The sequence below is a fragment of the Canis lupus genome, chromosome 11 (genome assembly GCF_048164855.1).
Source record: "Canis lupus baileyi chromosome 11, mCanLup2.hap1, whole genome shotgun sequence".
Lineage (NCBI taxonomy): Eukaryota > Metazoa > Chordata > Mammalia > Carnivora > Canidae > Canis > Canis lupus.
The window spans coordinates 52,379,201-52,398,754 of record NC_132848.1 but is presented as its reverse complement, the minus strand read 5'-3'; the positions used below and the strand labels follow the sequence as shown (position 1 = coordinate 52,398,754).

The window sequence follows — 19,554 nt, the reverse complement described above, 5'->3', positions numbered from 1 at the left end:
CAACCGTACAAAATATGCAATGTAAATACTCCATTAATAAGCCCCCCACTTCTCCCACTTTGACCCTCTCCCTCTGAGCCTCTCCTGTAGAGATCCTGGAGCCGCTTACTGCTCTGCGCTCCACCCCTTCCGTTTCTTCTTTTGTCACCCACTTTCCCCATCACCCCCCCCCTTTCCCTGGATCCTGGGTGTCATGTGAAACAGACCTCCTCCCCAGTTACTACAGAGTGCACAATAAATACAGGATTTCCACTTTGGTGAGATTTTGTGTATGTCCCATCTGCTCCTGCTTTGAGTCCCAGGGTGGGAGAAGGCATTTAGCTGTATCACTAGTCACCCCAAGGTACTATCTCCTGGTGGTAGTTTCAGAGGAGGGGGCTGGATTCACTGGGCTGAGAAATGAGGGACTGTACGGACACACCTTCTGTCCCTAGTTCTCTGGGCTAGTTTGGTATGCCAGCTCAGAGATGGGCACAAACTTACTGGCCAGTGTAAGCCATTCCTGATGGCTGCTGGGAGACAGAGAAAGACTTCATCCATGTGCAGGATATGAGCAGCTAGAGATGTCTCTCTGAGTGTATATGTATAGTCTACGAAAGGGCTTCCTTTCCTTCAATGATTTTTCGTGTGTCATGCTTGATCTGATTATTTTAAGTAGAAAAGGCAAATATGGCCCAAGCCCAAAGCACACACAAATTGGATAAAAATACCCTTTAAAAGCTATATCATGTTGTTATGGTGATTGAAGATATAAAATGACCCCCTCAAAAAAAAAAAAAAAAACCCTTTTAAGAGCTGCATCAAGTTGCTATAGCAACTAGAGTTTTTTTTTAAGTGCTTTAAAAGTACTAAGGATGCTTAGTCCTAGAGGATGACATCATGCATTCATAGCTCATTACTGATTTGTGCTCTAACTCTTGTAAACAGACCCTTTTGCTTTTTTCCACCTAGAGGCACACCTGTGCACATATTGGGTGGCCGCAGCATTTCTCTCCCAATTACACACTCTGGTTTTAGCTTTCTAATGGAACCCACAGGCCAAAGGGAAAGGTTAGTAGTGTCCTCTTCCTATAGGCAGTGAGTGCACCCAAATGGGGCCCCATGCCAGTGTCCTGTATGCTATTGTCTCTGTGCCTCTCTGATGAGCTCCCATAAATTTCTTCATTCACTGCCCAGCCACAGTTTCTAAAGCTTCTCTCAGTCTTTGCACAAAATCAAGTCTGTTGGCAAATTGTTACAAGCCCCAGCCTTTAATCTATTGGCAGGATTGGCTGTTCTTTAGTCAAGCAGAAAGGAGCTATATTCTCTTTCTTGATTTGTGTTTTCAGATGTAGGCAAGCAGTGTAGGAGGGCTACACTGAAGCATGTGGCTGTGTTACGAATGACCCAGCATACTGTTTCCAAAATCTGCCGCAGGGAGACATGTATCTCTGAGGGGAGCGGCACTCAGGGACCAGGACTAGCCTGTGGACAGCTTGGCATCAAACCAGACCTTTGCAGGGATGCCAAGACAGCCTCGCGGGTAGCAGGATCTCTGTCAGTTATCCACTTGCTCTAGTGGTCTGGGGCAGTGGTTCAAATTGGTCACTCCTATCTGTCAGATAAATTGTGCTGAATCCCAAAGTAACAAGGTTGTCATTTCAGCCTGTTCTTGCAAAATGTACTGAGATTTAAGTAAAGACCTACATATGTCAGTTTCTCTTATGCTTACATAGTTTCTTTCCCTTAAATGCCCTGAGTCTTCAGGAACAATTATTATTAGTATTGGTGCTTTTATGGATTTAGCAGTTCAGGGAGCCAAAGCTCAGTCCAAAACGGGCAGTCAGGATTCTTTGCCTGCCACTTCATCCAATGAAGAGGAAAATTAGCATGCACTCAGTTTTATCTGATCAGTGAATATCATGGTGTATATGGTCCTTGCAGCAGTATGGACATTGCTTTTTTGTGTTGTGCGGACCCTGCTAAATGAATTCATCTAGATTTTAGTATGTAAAAACCTTCCTTTATATATCCTATAAATTTGTTGCATTGTGTATGTCAGGCCCAGTGCTACATTTGAAAAAGTTAAAGCTTATCCTGCAAGACACAGGTTAAAACATATTCCAGCAGATGCATCAACAGGGTTTATGGGCAGCATATCCTGGCTGTTTTCACTAAAGATGAATAGAACAAGAGAGACCGTTAGTCTAATCTCATGTGGTACAGAGTGTTAAGGGACTCATCTCAGGTCACAGTTAATTATACGTTCAGCTGGCTCCAGAATCCATGTTATGCGGTGTTTGGTCTACCAATTTCATGTGCATTGTTGGTGGGCACATCCTTGTTTGAGACTGAAGTATTTAATATTGGGTATGGGTGTATGTGGGTCTGATGGGAGGTCAGGGCTAGGCAAGAGGACTGGTCTGTTGGTCAGGACAACAACTGATTAATTCCAGAGAAAACCTGAAGGATCAAACATATCTTAGAGGTCAGACAGACTAGAAGCATCTGGCAGGTCTAAGCTGAGAAGGCAGGAGCCAACACAAAGAAGGTCAGAGACAGAGGTGCTAGCAAGTAGGAGACATTCTGATGTTTATCAGAATGGTACAAAGACAGAAACCACTTGCTTTCTGCCTTCTTTTGCCCCTGTGTGTGTGTGCAGGGAAGAGGAAGAAAGGGCAGGAATGGGCTTTCAGCTAGAGGATGACACAGAAGAAAAGTTCAGATGTGCCTATGTATATTCAGGGTTAGATAGAACATCATAATAAGATGAAATATTTGTCCAGACATTTGGCTTGAGCAAGACCCTATACTCAGAGCTAGGCAGTTTGCAACTGTATAGACACGTTTGTGTCCACATGGTACAGATCTAGGAAAAATTTGCTAGTGATTGTTCAGCCATAGTTGAGGCTGTATAGAAATTCAACCTGAATAGCTCAAGTAAAATAAAAATAAAAAAAAACACCCTGTGGTCTAAAATATTCATATTGATTGCTCACACTGAACTGAAATCCTGGGTAATTATTATTTCTTTCATTTATGCTATGTGACATATTCCTAAGGGGTTGAAATCAAGTTGGTTTTAATGTGAATGCACTCATTTAATTCAGTCCTCCATTTAGCAAAATCTGAGATGAACATAACTCATCATAGATGCATGTGTGGCCTTTGGCACATCACTGTCTGCATCTTCTGTGATTACATGAACTCCTACAGATAAAGATGGTGGCTTGTGTTCTTTTAGCACTAAATAATATTCTTGGAGGCAGTACTCTAGTTCAAAGACGAGCAAGCAATCCAAAGGGTATTAATCCATCATTTTACATCCTAAAGGATGTTTTACTGGTTTACTTTGAAAAGATTAAAAGGAAACTCTCCACTGGGGTTTTAATTATGCAACTGCTGTCAGATTTACACATGGGGAAGAACATATTTAAAAGTCTTTCTCAAATGGCAGCTTGATATAAACAGAAATATTTTTGCTTCCTTTTATTAGGTTTTCTGGCAGTGTATTTTAGCTATAAAGTTAAAACCACGCTGCTATAGACGGGATGGTGTAGGTATGAGAGTTGTCACTTTTGGCACTGCATAATTTCGTTTGCTACTTTCAGAATTAGGCACACTTAATTATTCAGCCGTGAGATTAGTAACAAGTCCTAACTTTTTTCCTCTTTTTTATCATGGATTTTTTAAAACAGTTTTTGCTTCAAAGGAAACTAAGACATTATAAGACTGAAATGTCACTATCACATTTACATTTGGTTTTCTTCTGACATGTATGTGATCCAGCTGGAGGTTGCTTTGATCCCAGGAGGGAATGAACATTACTCGGAAGGAGGGGAACACCTCTCTTCTCTTACTTTCCTCACCAACTACTTTTTATTGAAAGATGATGCTTAAAAAAGAAAAGAAAAAAAAAAAAAGAAAGATGATGCTATGACAGCTTTGAAGGACATTTAGGGAAGAACTTCAGTGTTAGATTGGAGGCGCTAGATGGGGAGCAGGAAATGTGTTCTCAGCCATGCTATATCCTTAGCACCCAGCCCTGGCCCCAGCACGTGGGAGACATTCAGTCATCTTTTCTTCAGTGAACAAGACAGCAAGTCACTCATGATACGGCTGCGGTTCTCTATCACGCCTTTGGTAGGGAAAGGAAAGAGAACTGATCTTTGCGGAGCCGCTTCCCTTTCGTTAACATTTTACCACCAGTGTTGTTTCCATGTTTCCACATAGCCTTCACATGCTAATTTTAGTGGGTGCATAATATTCCATCTGGTTGATGTTCTATAATTTACTACTTCTATTGCTGGGAAGCTGGGTAGTTCCCTGTTTAGGGCTATTTTGAGTAATGCCACAGTGATCATCTTTATGCAGATGGCCTTTTCTTTCTGCGATATCTCCTTGGGTTGAATTCCCCGTGGTGAAATTGCTGAGTCAGTGGATACTGCTATCTTCGTGGCTTCTGGGCCAGCTCCTTCAGAGTGGGGGACTGTCTGGTCTCCCCCAAGCTGAGCCTAGCAGAGACTGGATAGTTACCCAGCCGATTGTGCTATGGAAACAGGCCACTTTGTTTTTGCCAGGATTGCATTCAGTCCCGGGGGCTGAGCCACCCCTTGAACAAGGCTGTGGTGTCAACACTGTCAGCCTCTACTGCTTTAGTGAGAGCTGCTTCCTTTGGGAGGTTTATGGACAGTGAAGAAGGACAAGAAAGAGGAACAGATGAGAGTAGCTGCCAGGCCATCAAAGACCGAAGGGGTTGGGGTACCTGGACCCTCTTCCCTCCTGTCCCCTCTACTCCTGGGCCAATCCAGCTGAGAGGGAACATCCTTCCCTTAGTCCTGACTAGGCTCCAGCCTGGAAAGGCCTAGAACTGTGCCACATGGAGCAAAGATCTACCCCTAGGGGATTCTAGCTGGACAGTACCATAAAAGTCCTTCAGAACGTCTCTCCCAAGCATTTAGGCCATTTTGCCAAAAGATGCCAACAAACATCCTATTATAGTAAACAAACAGCAGCAAAGTTACTCTGATTGGAGGAGATAGGGGCAGGAGCCATGCCCATCAGGCCTACCTTTGGATACCATGCTCTCCCCAGAGGTTTCTCCGAGGAGCCCAGGAGCTCCTCCAAGACCCACCTGAAGATGGCTAATTTAGCCCCGTTGCTCATTTCACATAAGATTCAGAGATGGGGAGAGGTTGCCCAAGGTCATACAGCAAGTCAGAGGAGCATTATGCTATATACACTGAAGAGAAATGGGAAGAGTGTAGAGAGAAGAGAGTAGGCCATCAGAGGAACAGCAGTAAGTCAGGTGCCTTGGGTGTCCTCCAGGGAAAAGCTGCTGCTCCATCTGAAGGTGGTCTGTGTAGGGAGACTGCCAACTACAGTGGGACTCTCCTTACGCCTCTGTGGCTGCCTCAGGTTCAGAAAAGCTGGGAGACAGAGCAAAAGGCCACTGTGTTCCTGTGGTCACTCCCAGCCTGGGTCTTCCCCAGTCTTCTGACCCTAGTTCCACTGACTTCCCCAGGAGCCGGGGCGGAAACAGGGGTTGCCATCCCACAAATCAGAATGAGTATGGGGCTGAGCTGGGCATGCCGCGCTGTCTCAACTTCTGGCTTCACTCAGGGGCAGCGAGCAGCAGGACTTCTGTGCAGGGAAGAGTGAGGAGGCAGAGGGTCTCAAGGCTCTGAGGACATAGGACTTTCCATGGAACTGAGCAGAGCCTTTCACAGTATGCAGGGAGGTGCTGGGAGGGTGCCAATAAAGAACCAAAGCTCCTTGGCCCTCAGCCCTGGCCAGCTCTCGGCAACCATCCCTTGCTGCCAGGCTCTACCTCAGGAACTTCTATCCTGAACCTGCCATTCCCAAGCCAGCCTCCAGGTCTGGCTTTTCCTCAAGGGAGTCTAGACCTCCTCCACTAGCCGTCAGTGATGATGGTGGAGGATGCTCTGGACCCTCTCTGTTAACCCCCAGCTCAGGGCTAAGCTCCCAGCTAAGTAGCAGGTCCCCTGTGACTGGTGTGCCCGAGCCCCTGAAGAGCCGAGCTCCGGGGGACCTGTTTTGTCTGCCTCTCCCAGTTCCCAGATGACTTACCCCCATGTAAGCCTGGGATGGAGCTTCCAGAATTTTATGATTTCAGGTTATTCTGTATCTGCATACAACGTCATCGTACTCACAGTAACAAGACTGCAGACCAGGAAGGTAGAGTAGCAAAGAGCAGTGCTTCTCAAACTGCATGTGAGTTTGCATGTGAAGTGCATGTGAATCACTGAGCTCTTGTCAAAATGCAGGTTTCTGCTCAGTTAAGTCTGAGGGAACCTGAGACTCTGCATTCCTAACGAGCTCCCAGGAATACCTGTTATCACCAGTCCCCAGGCTGTACCTGTACTAGCCAGGGTGTAGAGAAACAGTGGCGAATCAAAGGACCGACAGCTGAGACCCACCTCTGTCACTCACTGGCTGTGTGGCGTTGGGCAAGACACATCGCCACCTCGTACCTCAGTTTCTCCATTCCTAAAAGGAAGGAGTACCAGTCCCTGGGGGTCCCTTCCAGCTCTGACATTCTCACGCCTTGGAAGGTGATTTGCTCATAATCTCCCAGTACAATACAGTGCAGACTGAACACGCCAGCTCCGCAACTGGCCTGCTTGAGTTCTGTCCCAGTTCTGCCACTTAAAGCCATGGGCTCCTGGTGAGCGGATGTACTGCTCCGCACACCTGAGCTTCCTCTGTAGAGTGAGGATAATGAGAGTTCCTGCCCCATGGGGTATTACTTTAAGGACTGAACGAGCTAGGCCATGCGTGCAATGTCTGGCCAGCCCTCCGGAAGCATCAGCTGCCCAGAACTGGGCTGGCTCCATTGGCGAGCCCTGTGTTGCCTCACTGCACAGGAGGGAAACTGAGGCACTGCTCACCCCCTGCACTCAGTCGCACACACCGTGCTGTGCACAGTCCTCTGGGCCTCAGCCACCCTGCAGTGTGTAATCTGCTGCCCTCTCATTGGCCACTGTCTCTGGGGCGTGTTGCTGTCCTGCACTGTTACATAAGTGGCCTGGGAGGGTGCTTTTTAAAATGCATTTTCTTTGGTTCCTCAACTAGAACGTCTTAATAATTCTTCACGTGTGTGCGCGCCTTAATCTTTTTAAAGAACATATTTAGCAAACAACTGAATGAATGATTGAGTGTGGGTTAGACCAGTGTCCCCAGTGGGGGACACAGCTCCTCTGCTCCCCACTCCCCAAATGGAGCCCTGGCAGGGCAACCCCTGCCCTCCCTCCTGGTCTCCCAGGGGAATTGGGGCCTCTCAGCAGTGCTTGGTCTTAGGGGAAGGTCATGGAGCTGGGACCAGCAGAGCTTCATGTGGGCTGAAGTCGGGCCCTGCCACCTTTCTCTGAGGTGGGCCTGGTGCTGGGACAGCGGGCGGAGGCCATGGGGAGAGGGGGTGGCACTGCAGCAAAGAGCCTTCGGAGCCACAGTGTTGCTCCAGGTTGCCAGGCGCTGATAGCATGATGGGCAGAGAAAGCATCCCCAGTCAGAGACCTTCTAGGGCAGAACAGGAAGGTGGGGGGAAGCTGCAGGGCCTGCCAGCATCTCCCCGCTCCAAACTCTCCCCTGCCAACACCCCAAGGGCCTTGGTTCTGGGGGGCAGGAGGCGTAGCTGAAGCCTCATTATTCTCACTGATAGTCTCCCCCTCATCCACATGTCCTGTTTCCCAGTTTACTGTGCTTTCACCCATATTTACTCAGGAACCTTTCAAAAACCCTACAACATCAAAGAAGATGCTGTTATCCCATTTCACAGACAAAGAAATAGGCTCAGAAAGGGCAAGAGATTTGCCTGGAGACACATAGCAAGTGAATCATTGGCGGGATAGAGGATTTAGGACTCCTGATGCCTTTCTGCTACCCCTGAGCTCTGCATTACCTATTAGAGAAGGATCACAGCCCACTCTGGGATCTGCTGGGTGGTGAGAGTGGAGGAGGAGAATGTGAGAAGGTATCGGCAAGGGCTCAAGCACAATTTAGGGACTCAGATTTGTCTCTTCTGTGCTCCTTGCAGCCCCAGTGGCTGCACTGAACCAAGGGCTGCTTGCTTTCCATTCTTTACAACCTGCTCCTCTCTGTGAGGGAGGCTGCCAGCAGATGAGAGAAGGCAGACACGAAGTGCTTTGTGCGGAGCTCAGCAGAATTCTGGGAGCCTGTGTGGAACTTTGTACCAAGCTCCTGCCCAGAGAGGGGACCCTCAGCCTTGCACTTGGGCTAGCAGCAGTGGACACAGAGAGGCAGGAACGCAAAACCAAATAACCAGAAGGTCCTCACACCAGCCAAGAAAGTCTGGGGACACGGCCAGCTCAGTTCCCAAGGGCCAGTTGCTTTATGAAAGATTCTGCTCAAGGTTATATCCTGGAGGCAAACCTACCCAGATATTAGGGGAGCACATGAAACTGACCCCACTCCCTGCACCCCCCCCCTTTCTAGCCACTCTTAACTTCTGGCCATCCCTCCCCCACCCCCTACTCCACACCACCCCACCCCCAAGCTACAGGAACTTTAAGCCTCCAGGCTTAAAGTAGTTTATGCTGTTACTTTCCGCCTGAAATGCTCTTCCCTTTCTTGCCATCTTCTAGCCAGTGAACTTGGTCCTCAAGGCCACTAGAGCAAGACCCTCTTACTGCCCCTAGACTTGTGGCCACTATTTGTCTCTATGCCAGATTCCCTGGAAATAATGCAAGTTATGTCAAAAGCTGCCACAGGACCTAGCATGTCCTAGATGTCAGAAACTACTCCCTTCCTCCTCCGAGTTTGGAGCTCTGTCTCAGTAGGGCTTGTCAATGCACAGAATGACTACTATAAAGGGGCACTGTCTGGAGATGGATGAAGATAATTAAAGCAAAGAGATAGTTTCTGTAAATCACGGAGCAGAATGTTTGGCACAAAGTAGGTGATTAATCAACGTATGCTGAATGGATGGAATGAATAAATGAGTGTGAGTAACTGAAAACCTTGGACTGCTGGACATAGTAATAAAAAATATTTTTTTTAATGCAAAAAGCTGGGCCCAAGCTGGGCTCCAGGAATCTCCCTGCCCCTCCCTCTCCCTATGCCCTGGAGCCAGAGGGGCGGGCTGTGCCCTGGCCCTTCTGCTGGGCCATTGTTTTAAAGCTCTCTCAGCAGCTGGCAGGTGTGCAGCAGGCAGCCAGCTCACCATGACGGGGCTTCCCCTGGCTGACGGTGCTGCCTCCGTGGCTCTCTGAGTCTGCTTGGTCCTTTCCTACCCTGCTGGGGCCCTGCACCATCCTTGGTGTGAAACCAGACCAGCCAGGAGTGGTAGCAGAAGTTCAGTCCTGAATAACGGAGCCAGACTTCTGATCCCAGCTCTCCCACCGACTCTGCTTCCCCGTCTGGCCTGGCCTTGGCCACAGCCTCTGGTCCCCAGCCCTCAGGAGGCCCTGCCGAATTCCACCCTTTAGCCCAGCACTGCTGCCTCGCCACCTGCCCAGGGCATATCCCTTGGGAAACACAGGTTGGTGCACCAAATTGGACAGAGGTTTTCCCAGTCACTAAACGCATTGCACAAACTGGGAAAAACCACCCCCACCCACACAATCCAGCACCATCACAATGCCTCCAAAAATACTTGGGGAGGCTTTTATTGGAATTGGGTGTCCCAGCTTTTTGGAAAGTTACAGTTGAGATAAACACAAACCCCGAACCGCACTCCGTTTAACTTCTTCCTAATCCTTTCCAAATGGCCGCGATCTCGTTCCCTGCTGCCAAGTGTTCTGAATTCTGAGCTCCTCACACCGGGGCCTGCCAGAAATGCTGCAGAGACAGCCCGGGCCCAGAGGGAAAGGAACACATAAAACTCTGCCCACGTTGAGCTGGTTGGCATTTCTTAGGAGGGCAGGGTGCATTTTGGAGACCATGCAGGTTTTGATGGCTGGCTTCTATTTTTAAATGGAGAGTGGGGAAGGGAAGGTGAGAGGCAGGTGAACCAGTGGTAGGGGAGCTCTGAAAGCGCTCGGCAGCCGGCAGAGAAGAGGACCCTGCCTCTGGACGCAGAACCACAGGGCTCTACCCTGCCAGCAGCCTGGGGCCTGTGTCTTCCGATCTGTGATCTCTGATCTCTGCCTCCCATTGGCTGGCACAGGGCTTGGCACATGGGAGGGGCTCCAGAAATATCTATGGGATGAATGGCTGTTTCCAAGGTTCTCAAGTCTAACTGGGCACCAGTTTTTGAAAAAATAAAATGTGAAGATCAGATGATGATTCGCCTTGTACAAGAAAGCGTCAGTTTGCAGAGGGATTCACCCCAGCGCTTCTGTAAGTAGAACCAGGCACCTCAGTGCATTTAGAGTGAGCTGTACCATGCAACCAGTAAGTGAGAAGCCCAGCAGCCACAGAGAGTCCCCTCTCTTGCCATCACCACCTACACACCAGCCTCAAGCCCCTGAGGCAGCACAGTCCCTAATGGCAAGCGACTGTGGTCAAATTAGTGAGCACTCTGCACAGCCTGGTGGGCATCATAGAAGTAGGTGTGCCAAGAGTTCAAGTGGGTAGGGTGTCTTGTTCCCCATAGGGCAGCACACTGGATTGTATGCCTGCTGTGCAAAAAGTGCCTTACAAAGCTCCCCGGCACGCACCATTCAGCAGGGGGTGGGTATTGTTCGTGGCTCCATTGGCAGAATGAGAAAAGCTGCATCACCAGCAGACAACTTGCTGTGTGACACAGGGGACAGGGAGGGCACCCAGAGCCCTGGTCCAGGGTTTGAATTTCAGCTCTATTATTCTCTAGCTGGGTTGCTGGGACATGTCTCTTGCTTGATCACCCATCACCGAGGAAGCCCTGCTCACTGCCTTTCTCTGCACCCCACTCCCGTCTCCGGAGCATAACCCATCAAGGACCTGAGGCTTATGTCCCTGGACCGTCTCATCTGCAACCATGCTCTTTTCTGTCCCACCTCGGCTCTACCTCTCTCCTTGCTGTGACCCTGCACTACCTTCAAAGTGTTTGGCTCCAAACATCTCTTCTTCTGACCACCACCTCCTGTCCTTCCAGCTCTCGTCCTCTATTGCCCCAGAACAGCCATCCTGGGACCTTGGGACCCGCAGTGTCCTACTCCTATTTCCATCATCTTGTTTGGGTTCCTGCTTCTTTCCTTATCCAACTTGGATTTACTCCCTCTGCAGAGACCCTTAACTTCCTTGCTCTTCTCCCTGTGTGCTGTGCCCCTGTCCCCATCAAAGCACCAGCTTTCCACCTATTCCTGTCCTGCACCCAAGCAGCTGAATGTGGCTGGAGAAAACAATGGCACAATGCTGGCCGATCCAATTTTACATTAGTGATCCTGGGTACCAGCTGGACATCCAACTGGAAGGCCCTCCTTCCAATCATGTCAATTCACTGCTATCCCCTTTTCTCCCACCTCCTGCCTCCTGCCTCCCACACCCCTCACTCTGCTCACATTTCATTAAGAAAATAAAAGTAACCTGACAGGTTCTCTCTTATCCTCACATCCCCAAATCCACTCATCACATGGAGCTGCTTTCCCTGTTAGGACGGCAGATGAATGATACACTTTCAAATACCTGGTTCACGTTGGTGGTATAGTGGTGAGCATAGCTGCCTTTCAAATGCCTGGATCACTAGGTCCCATCCCCTCTAACTTGCTCAAAGATTCTGTTCCCGCCATTACCCACTCCCTTGCATTACCAGTGTCCTTAATTAGTATGCAAACATGATATATTTTCTCCCTTCTTAATAGACCCCTCTCTAGGCCCCTGCATTGTCCTTCAGCTACCTCCTCCTTTCTCTGCTCCCCTTTACAGGAAAACTTCTCAAAATGGTAGTCAACATTTCCCTTGCTCTCCTCCCTTCTCTTCTGGATCTACATCAATCAAGATGTCACCCCACCTTTCCAGAATCTATGCTTGCAAGATTCCCAGCAGCCTCCTCCTGCAAATCCAGTGGTGACTTCCCTGTTCTCATCTTACTCAGCATCTCACCAATATGAAACATGGCTGACCACTCCTTCTTGAAGTCCTCTTCTCTCTTGGCTTCTGAGACATCATGCTCTCTTTACCCTCACTGGCTGCCTTCTTTAGTTTCCTTTGCTGGATCCCCTCCTCCATGTTGCCTTTCAGTGTTGGACAGCCCCAAACTCAGTCCCCAGACTGTTCTCTTTGCTCTCTCTTCAGGCAATCTGATTTCACCTGTGGGGGAGGAAAAGTCTTTTTCCTCTACCCTCTTAGATTCAGTTCTGGGGCCCTGCCAATTAAATGACAAAAACCAGATTCGCAGGACAAAGGGATTATTATGTTTATACATGAAGGCCCTTTAAGGAAAGAATTGAATACCCAAAGAAACAGTTAGCCAGGGGCTTATATGCCATCTTAATGAAGAACTATATGGGGATCCCTGGGTGGCGCTGCGGTTTAGCACCTGCCTTTGGCCCAGGGCGCGATCCTGGAGACCCAGGATCAAATCCCACATCGGGCTCCCGGTGCATGGAGCCTGCTTCTCCCTCTGCCTATGTCTCTGCCTCTCTCTCTCTGTCTCTCTCTGTGACTATCATAAAAAAAAAAAAGAAAAAAAGAACTATAAATTGTGAAGTTATAAGACAAAGAAAAAAGAGTTTAGCCTACTAGGAGTGATAAATTATCTAGGAGTGATGAATTGTAGGTAGGGGAAACTAATGGAACATAAGGGTTATTTTAGTAAGGTCTCTTTTTTTTTTTAAGATTATTTATTTATTTATTCATGAGAGACCCACAGAGAGAGAGGGAGGCAGAGACACAGGCAGAGGGAGAAGCAGGCTCCATGCAGGGAGCCTGACATGGGACTCCATCCCAGGTTTTCAGGATCAAACCCTGGGCTGAAAGCAGCTCTAAACCGCTGAGCCACCGGGGCTGCCCTTAGTAAGGTTTCTTATGCACACTCAATCTCATGCAGTATCAGGGTGATAAGAGTGTCTCTCATGATGAAGAGCTCTTTTCTTTCTGGTACAGTTGAGGGAAGAGAAGACATCTTCACAAAGGAAATTTTATACCCTACATTTAGAGAGAGAGGGGAAAGGTAGAGAGCTTTCCTATATCTGCTGTCTCTCCATTGCCTTTAGCCCAAGATAATCCCATGCCAAAGTTGCATATTTTGGGTCTGCATATTCCCATTCCATTGCAGCCCATGTATATCTGCTGATGATCTCCAGAATAACTCCAATCTTCTACACTAAGCTTCAAGACCATAGGCCCAACTTCCTCCTTGACTTCTCAACGTAGCTGGCTAATTTGGTATCAAAGAGTAAAAAAACCACTTGATTCCTGCCCCAGCTCAGTCTTCCTTGTCTGAATAAATGTCACCAATATAAGGAGCTGTCCTGATTCCTCTTTCTCCCTAACCTTCCATTTCTAATCCATCATCAACTCCTGTCAGTTCAGTCTGCAAAATACATGCAGATCCCATCCTCTCATCCCCATGCCAATCACTTCCTTCTACCCTAATCACCACCACCATCACCTGTGGCTGGGGCAACTAAATCAGTCTTCTAACCAACCCTCAGTTTCTTGTCTGCATCTTGACAACCTCTTCTGTACACAGCAGCCACAGAGATCTTTAAAGGTATCATCAGACCAAGTTCTTGTCCAGTTTTCCACTTGAAACCCTTCTGTGATGTCCCACTGCAGGAAATCATATTCGTTAACCATGCCCTGCAAGGCCCTGTGGGATCTGGCCTTGTCTCCTGTCAGCCTCACCAGTACCACTCTCCCCTTTGCTTCTGTCACTATACCAAACTGGCTTATTAGGCCTCAGGGTACTTGCACTTGCTGTTCCTGCTCCTTAGAACCCTGCTCCTTGAGTCTTAGCATGGCTGACTTCTTAACCACATTCAAGTCTCAATGTCAAAAGCTAAAACATCACCTTTTGAAGAATCTTCCCTGACCACACTGATGACCCTTCTCACTCCTGGCCACCATTCATCACACTTCCATGCTTTTTTTTTTTTTTTTACTTCCATGTCTTATTAGAGCATGAAATGCCTTCATAAATCATCTGGCTTATGTGTTTGTTTACTTGTTTGTCTGTTGCCTGACCCCTCGTCACTCCCTGCTCCTTGAGAGCAGGGTTCTTCTCTCTCTCATCCATGGTTATATTCTTATTGCTGAGCACGGCACCTGGCACTTGTTGAACAAATGAACGAACTTCCACAGCTTCAGTTTTAACATCTATAAAATGGAAGTAATAGTAGTGCTTATCTCACCAGTTGTCAGGAGAACTATAGGACATAATGAGCGTAGTGCTTAGTCTGGCCCCAGCATTTCATAGGCACTCTGAGTGAGCTATTGCTTTTATTAAAAAGAATGTGGCTGAGGGCACACCATGAGTGGCAAAACTGGACCCTGAGCTGAGCTCTCTGACCCCAGATCCTTTGCTCACTTCACTGTGTCTGGTGCCACCTCTCAGACTGTAGGACAGGGAGGTCTGGAGGAACAGTGAGTGACATCATGACCAGCCTAGCTTAAGCATATTAAGGAGCAATGACAGGTAAAACTGGTTTTATAGGTTTAGGTCATATCAGTGAACCCTGAAAAGACAGGCAGAAATGTTTAGACTTGGCATGGGGAGCAATAAGGAGCCATTATATGTTCTTGAGCAGGAGTTGCAATGTGATGATGAGTGTTTTAGAGGAGCATTTTGGCTGATTAGTCACTATATAGTATGTCATTAAATCAGGCAATCTAGTTAGTCTAAATTGTCATTCTCTAGACTGCCTGGAAACAACCAGATAATTGTGAAGTACCTCGTTTTGGCTGTTCACCTCAAACATTTAAATCAGCCCACTACCAGCTGTCCCCTGCACTTTATGGGGAGCTTACATGTCTATATGGGTGGTAAATCCTTGAGGAGTAGGTACTTAGTTTGTATATTTAGCTCTGAACTGCAATGTGATTCCAAACTCATTCAAAAGGATTGCCAATGTGTATTGTTTCTTCATGAGCTCTAAGTGGCTCATGATCTATGATGGTTATAATTTTATTTTATAGCTACTGGTGTACACACATTGAACAAAGAGCTAGCAGAATTTGGCACATTAGACTTAGCAGCTATATACAAATCATCCCCACAATAATGTCTCCCTCACAGGGTTGCAGGGAAGATCCCCACATATAGGCCAAGGGTCCATAAATGTTTGTTCATTTGTTTATATGGCAATCCAGGATCCTGAATATCTGTGTGCAGAGTAAACTGGGTGAAAGGGGCTAGGGACAGGGGACAGGGATCCTGTGGCCTTTGGAAGGGAAAAGATAAGCTGAGAGAAGGGTTTTCAGGAACCAAATGGCAGGATCTAGTGACTGGCACTCAAAGTGACTCAACACCATCTCCACTACTCTTGGGTTTTCTTGTTCTCTGTTCTGCCCCCATTTCTTGACATCAAGGCCACACATCAAGATCCAGGAAAAGGGACTGAATGTGAGCCTGGGGATCTCTACATTACATCCAGAAGGGTGTGTGTGTGTGTGTGTGTGTGTGTGTGTGTGTCTGTCTAATAATGGGGGGGAAGTAGGTGAGGATGCTCCAGCTGCAGAGAAAGTGGGGAGTGAAGTCAGGCTGAGGCCAGAGGAGAAAGCCCGTCCTCCAAATCTAGGCTCAGCAGGATAGCACTCCCCTCCCTGCTCACAAATTACAGAGGGCAGTCTCCTGTGTCTTGCAAGTAAGAAAGGCACTAGGGAAAGGTGGTAAGACTGCAACAGAGGTTAGTATGTAGCAGTGACCTTAATTCATGGCATCTTTGTTCCTATAACCATCTTCACCTCCAAATAAATCTGTTTTATTTCACTCTAAGTGGTTTTTCCATTAAAAAATTCTTCTTTTATAGCTGTTTATGGCTGAAGGGCATCCCAGCTGCAGGGCTAGAGCTGAGTACTCTAATTTTACCCTAGTTCCTGACCCTGCCCCACTCCCCAGAGCTGAGAATGGAGGAAGGAGATGACTCAGACCCTGCAGAGAGAGGCCCAACTTTTCCATGTAATATGATTGAAGAAACTAACATCTGTAAGGCCCTGGCCTTTACCTCTTATAATGTTTCCAGGGTTTCAAACTGCAGAGTGGTGCCACTGTGCTAAAACATGTCATTTAGGGCTCCTTCTAGCCCCTTTGAGGGTCCCAAAGTGTTTCATGCATCAAGGAGCCTATAACTGGAGAGTTCCAGAAAAATGTGAGGTAGGAATGCAGTATGTGTGTGTATGCGTAGGAGTGATTGATTTCACCCTCCACATACAGAACCGAACAAGTAGACAAAGTCCCCACTGTAACATTCTAGTTGAAGAAAACAGTCAATAGATAAGTGTCAGATGGTGATAAAGGCTACAAAAAGAAAAAAGCAAGGTACGAGAAAAAGAATGATGGAAACGGGTGCTGTTTTTGACTAGGTGATCTAAAAGGGTCTCTGATGAGCAAAGACATGGAGTGGAGTAAGAGAGTGAGCCATTTGGCTGCCTGGAGGAAGAGTATTCCAGCCATGGTTCTTAAGCACAGCTTGCATGGTTTGTGGAGCAGCAGTGAGGCTAATGTGGCTGGACTAGTATTTGGAGGAGGATTAAGTGGGAGAGTGTTAGAATGTGAAGTCAGAACAATAACTAAGAACTAGATCATGCAGGGTCTGTTGGGCCATGGCAAGGCCTTTGGATTTTACTGAGTGAAACAGAGAATCGATGGAGAGAGCAGGGAGATAATCTGATTTATATTTTAAGAATCCTCTGACTACTGTTCAAGAAAAAACTTTAGGGGAGCAAGTATAGAAGCATGGGAACCAGTTAGGAGGCTTTTGTAATATTCCAGGTGAGAGATGATGGTGACTTGGACCAGGTTTTAATGGCAAAGCCAGGGAGAAGTGATTAGATCTTTCAGGAGAGCTTTCACGAAAGATATATTAACTGGGTATAGAAATCTAGGTTTAAGAGTTGTTTTGTTTCCTTCAGCCTTTTTTTTTTTTTAAGTTTTTTTTTTTAAGATTTTAAATTTATTCATGAGAGACAGAGAGAGAGACAGAGAGAGAGGAAGAGACATATGCAACGGGAGAAGCAGGCTCCATGCAGGGAGCCCTATGTGGGACTCCATCCCAGGACTCTGGGAGCACGCCCCGAGCTGAAGGCAAATGCTCACCACTGAGCCACCCAGGCATCCCTCCTTCAGCCTTTTAAAGATTATTTCCTGGCTTACAAGGTCTCTGACAAGAAGTCTGTGATTTTTATCTTTGTTTATATGTAAGTAATGTGCCTTTTTTCCTTTGGCTGCTTTTAAGATTTTCCCTTCATCCCTGATTCTCAGCAATTTGATTCTGATGTGTTTTGGCATGGTCTTTTTTGTGTTTATCCTACTTGGATCTTATTGAACTTCTTGGATTTGTGTGTTTATAAATTTTGCCAGCTTTGGAAATTTTTTGACCATTATTTTTTCAAATATTCTTTTTGTTACCCCAACTATCTCTTTGTGGACTCCAATTACACATATGTTAGAGCATCTGATACTATCTCACAGAAAACCAAAGCTCTTACCTTTGCTTTTTTTTTCAGACTTTTTTTTTTTTTTCTCACTGTGCCTCATTTTGGATAGTTTCTATTGCTATGTCTTCAGGTTCAATCTTTTTTTTTTCCCCCCTGAAGTGGCTAATCTACTGTCAATCCTATCCAGTGTGAAATTTCCATCTCAGATATTTTATTTTTTTATCTCTAGAAGTTCTTAGCTCTTTTAAAAAGTTTTTCCTATTTCCCTTATTATGTTCATCTTTTCTTAAATCCTTGAGTATATTTAACATATTTATAATAGCTATTTAAATGTCTTGTTGGATCCCCAATCTCTAGCATTTCTGGATAGCTTTCTACTGGCTGATTTTTCTTGTTTGTGAATTTCTGCTTCTTTGCATGTCTGATAATATTTTTATTAGAGACATTGTGAATTTTACATTTTTGATGCCTGATTATGCTGTACTCCTTTAAAAAGGATTGGATAGGTGGCTCAGTTGGTTAAGCCTCCGACTCTTGATTTCCAGTCAGGTCATGATCTCAGGGTCATGATATTGAGCCCTGTACCAGGCTCTTCACTCAGTAGGGAGTCTCCTGGAGATTCTCTTTCCCTCTGCCTCTTTCCCCTGTTCATGTGTGCTCTCACTTGCTCTCTCAATTTTTTTTTAAAGGGTTAGACTTTGTTCTGGCAGACAGCTGAGTTACTTACGGATATATCTGATCTTTTCCAGGCTTGTTTTTAAACTTTTTAAAGACAGATCTAAAGGAGACTTTTCTCTGTGGCTAGTTAAGCCACACTATTAAGGTGTAACTCTTCCTGGGTCTCTACTGAATGTCTTGTATATTAATTAAAACCTTTGTACCCTGGCTGGTGGGAACTCAGATGATTCCTGGTTCTGTAAGAGCTCTAGAAATTGTCTGGCTTATACAACTCTGGCAGCTATTCTTTCCTGGAAGTTGTTTTTTTTCTTGGTCTTAAGAAGTTTCACCCTACACCCGTACAGATTGTTATTCAGTCAACGACTCAAGGAAACCTCTATAATTTATCTTGGTAGTTTCTTCCTTTCCCATATATACTACCCTGTGGGCACTGCCTTTGCGATAGCTGCCCTGTCTTCCTTGAACTCAAATCTCTATCTCCTCAATTCAGTAGAGAGCGTTGGGCTCTGTCTGGATCCATTTCCTCTGCTGCTGACAATTGCCTCCAAGCAGAAAGCCAGGGCAATAAAAGGTCTTGCCTTGTTTGTTTCCCTTCTCTCAGGGATCATAATCCTGTATGACCTGTATTGCAATGTTTGAAAAAAATAATTTCATAGATTTTGTCTAGTGTCCTAGTTGTTTATGGTGGGAGTATGTCTGGACCCAGCTACTCCTTCTGGATATGTTGCAAGGGTAGAATGGAAGGATTTGCTAATGGATCAGATACAAGGTGTGAAAGAAAGAAAATAATCAAAAAGGACTCTAAGACTTTTGACCTTGGCAACTGGAAGCTTGGATTTGCCATTTACTGAGATAAGGAAGGCTGTAGTCAAATCAAGAAGGGATGTTGCTGGGATGAAGATGAGAGTCAAGAGCTCAATTTTGAAGATATTAATTTTGAGATGCCTGCTAGACTTCAGGTTGGATGTCAGTTAGGCAGTTGGATATGCATGTCTAGAACTTGAGAGAATTCAGGAATGAGATATCAATTTCCTATAGATCAATGGTTCTTTGAAGATTTTATTTATTTATTCATAGACACACACAGAGAGAGGCAGAGACACAGGGAAAGGGAGAAGCAGGCTCCATGTAGGGAGCCCAATGTGGGACTTGATCCCGGGTCTCCAGGATCACACCCTAGACTGCAGGCAGCGCCAAACCATTGCACCACCAGGGCTGCCCTAGATCAATGGTTCTTAACCCTGGCTGCAGTGGTATTAAAAACACTTAGGAAACTTAGAAAAAACGTCAATGTTGAGACTCGGCCTTAAGCCAACTCAATCAGAATCTCTGGGGATTAGATCTAGGAATTGATATTTTTTAAAGTTCTCCAGATGGTTCTAATGTGCAGGCAGGAGT

At 46.4% G+C, this 19,554-nt stretch overlaps 1 protein-coding gene across 2 annotated transcripts in view; it reads left to right on the top strand.

Moving 5' to 3' along the window:
• Positions 1-19,554, top strand: part of KCNK12 (potassium two pore domain channel subfamily K member 12) — a 65,392-nt gene that overhangs the window by 1,473 nt on the left and 44,365 nt on the right. The window lies entirely within an intron of this gene.